The sequence below is a fragment of the Octopus bimaculoides genome, chromosome 3 (assembly GCF_001194135.2).
Source record: "Octopus bimaculoides isolate UCB-OBI-ISO-001 chromosome 3, ASM119413v2, whole genome shotgun sequence".
NCBI classification, from domain to species: Eukaryota; Metazoa; Mollusca; class Cephalopoda; order Octopoda; family Octopodidae; genus Octopus; species Octopus bimaculoides.
The window spans coordinates 2064298-2067543 of record NC_068983.1 but is presented as its reverse complement, the minus strand read 5'-3'; the positions used below and the strand labels follow the sequence as shown (position 1 = coordinate 2067543).

Below are 3246 nucleotides of genomic sequence, written 5' to 3'. Positions count from 1 at the left end.
GACTTTGCATTTCATCCTTTCGGAGGTCGATTAATTAAGTACCAGTTCCGTACTGTGGTCGATCTAATCGACTGCTCCTTCCCCAAATATTTCGGGCCTTGTGTCTAGATTAGGAATGATATATATATATATATATATATATATATATATATACGAGAGAGAGATTTTCCCCTTACATCAGATCGAAGGTTTTAGTTTATCATTGTAGTATGACCTGTCAACAGTTATCGTCACATTCCTGTCGTATTTAAGACGACGAGAGAAGAGTATTAATAGAAACAATAGAAGTAAGGAAGTAATTGCTTAACGTATAATGTTGCTTTCGTTAACCCTTGCTAATGCCATATTTGGAATCTTATTCAGTGTTCCTTGATAAGTGTAAAGAAAATGGTAAAGGCTTTTCTATTCTACTGAGATACAGTAGTTCTACATACAGTAACAATGTGTAACAATAGAATCAAGGTCTCGGTTGCACTGGTCTAAACAAATGAGTGGAAACTGAACCGATTTGAAAGAAACCTTTACATTTCTAAACAACGTTACTATTCATAAAATAAATAATCTTTAAAAATCTGATTAGATATTTCTTTTATAATTGAACATAGGCCAGCGAAGAACTGAATTTCCAATAAATAGTTTACCTAACTACCATATGAGATAAATATTTATATAAAAGATCCCTGACTTTTGATCTGCTGAAATGATTTCATCGTAAATATTCATAGTACAACATTACACTTTCCTCGTGAATTATACTGAAAGGAAATTTAAGAATTCAGCTTCATAAAATGTTCTTGTTTATACTTTCATAATTTTCCTAATGGTCTAAACAAGTTTTGCGTATATCTACTTCTGGGAATTAACTTCTTTGACTTTTTCCCCTCTTTTTTCCATCAAGTTCTTATTCTGTGTGTAACATTCAGTGCAGAATCGGTGATAATAACAACCACTTTTTCACACATTGAATACACACTTTTTGTTTTTGCAGTTCACCATTTAACAGCTGAAATACAGTCTCTATTTCTGATTTTTAATATTTTTGTTTGTATTTTACTCTAATATTCCTTTGGGCTTTTGTAATTCCAGTACTAAACCATATAAGAACAGCCAGAGTTTTCATTTGTACACATTTTTCAATATATAATCAGTCTTTTTAGTTTTTTGTTTCTCAATTTGGAACCGTTCAAGGGGGGAAACACAAATTATATCTTGAGCTGTTTCATATGTGTGTATGTCCGTATTAGTAATTCTCTATCATGCTCAACGATGTACATTCATTTGCTCAACTCGCTGATTTCCTATTCGTAAACACAACAGGTTTTATATTAATGCTCATGGAGTAAAGGGTCATTTAATATTAAAAAAAAAACTATGAATAAATATTTAAAAATTCTCCAGTAGTGGTTGCATACACATGTGCATACCGAACAAATGTCTTCAACATCTAAATATCGCCGTGTCAAATCAGCGAATTGATATGGTGTGATATACACCGCATGCAAAATTAAATAATTAACCTTCGTTAAGGAGGAATACGCAGCACTTGACAAATCTTCTTGTTAATGAGTTTAAAAGGAAATAAAGAATAATTAATAATAAATTAAACTGAGAAAAACAGTAAAAGAATAATTTGTTATAAGAGAGATGTATACGTCTATTCCTATTCGGTTATTCAATATCATTACACTCGTTATCAATTCCACATATACCTGATATCGATATAGGCATGCGTTTTGAAGCATGAGAAAGGAAGATATATTATGCCAAGTCCCTCTCTAACATCAGAAGTCATCCAGAGTAGTCCATACTGTTACGCTTCCTTCTGATTTGGTTGAAGTTACCGGCCTTCATTGATTTGTTAGTCTCACAAATGTTAAGAAATATTTCTATATATTTAGGGAAGCTTGTATGGCGATGATACCTGATTGTCACTTGAATATTATAAGCGGTAAACCACACGCCGCTGCATGAGAAAACAGGTCTATCGTTTGTTAAGAATTTCTCATAACTCCTGATCGTAGACATCAAATTTAAGATCATTTGTCAGAAATGATGGAACAACCACACAAATACATTCTAACTTATTTACTCATTCCGTGAGCGTGACACAGAATGTGACAAGGCCGGCCCTTTGAAATAAAGGTACTATTCGTTTTTCCAGCTGAGTGAACTTGAGCAACGTGAAATAAAGTGTCTTGTTCAAGGACACAACGCGTCGCCGGGAATTGAACTCATAACCTTACGATCGTGAGCTAAATCCCCTAACCACTAAGCCACGTGCCTTCAAAATTTCTATATATATAATAATATAATATTGTGGAGGCGTAATGGCTCAGTGGTTAAGGCAGTGGACTCGCGGTCGTAGGATCGGGGTTTCGATTCCCAGACCGGGCGTTCTGAGTAATTATTGAGCAAAAATACCTAATGCTCTTCGAAGATACGGCGGGGTGTGGTGAACCCTGCTGTACTCCTTCACCACAACTTTCTCTCACTCTTTCTTCCAGTTTCTGTTGTATCTGTAACTCAAAGGGTCAGCCTTGTCATGCTGAATCCCCCCCAAGAGCTACGTTAAGAGTGCACGTGTCTGTGGTCAACTGAACCCTCGTCGTCGCAACCGATATTCCCACGCTATATGTGTGTATGTGTGAGTGTGTGCGCGCGCGCGTACGTATGTGCATGTATGTCTGTATGCATGTATGTATGAGGATGACGTCGTCGGGTCGGAAGCGTGAGGTGGAGGCGCAGTCACGGCGGCGGAAGAAGAGGAATCCCCAGCAATGTGCGAAGGCTCATAGCTCAGTGGTTAGCGTGTCGGGCGGGCTTATAATTGTCAGGTTGCGAGTTCGATTCCTGGAGTGAGCTGTGTGTGGTATTCTTGAGCAAGAGACTCAATTCCACATTGGTCCAATTCACTCACCTGTAGAAATGAGTTGCTACGTTAATGGTGCCAAACTGTGTTGGTCTTTGATTTCCCTTTGGATAACATCCGTGGCGAGGAGGGGGAAGGCTGTTATGCTGAATCTCCACAAACAATCTTGCCCGGACTTGTGCCTTTGAGAGAAACGTTCTAGATACAATCCCATGTGACCACAGTGGGGTTTCATATATTTTTCATGTATGTATGTATATATATATATATATATATATATATATATAAAACCTAAATAACTGAATTTTTATATATGTATAGTATATATGTATCTCTCTCTCTGTATCTATCTATCTACCTAACTATGTATATATATA

General features: G+C 36.6%; 1 protein-coding gene and 1 long non-coding RNA gene across 3 annotated transcripts in view; one reads left to right on the top strand and one right to left on the bottom strand.

Moving 5' to 3' along the window:
* LOC106877248 (neuropeptide S receptor) overlaps nucleotides 1-3246 on the bottom strand; it is a 543162-nt gene that overhangs the window by 115120 nt on the left and 424796 nt on the right. The window lies entirely within an intron of this gene.
* Nucleotides 1-3246, top strand: part of LOC128247254 (uncharacterized) — a 53574-nt gene that overhangs the window by 13410 nt on the left and 36918 nt on the right. The gene's annotated exons all lie outside the window — the stretch shown is intronic.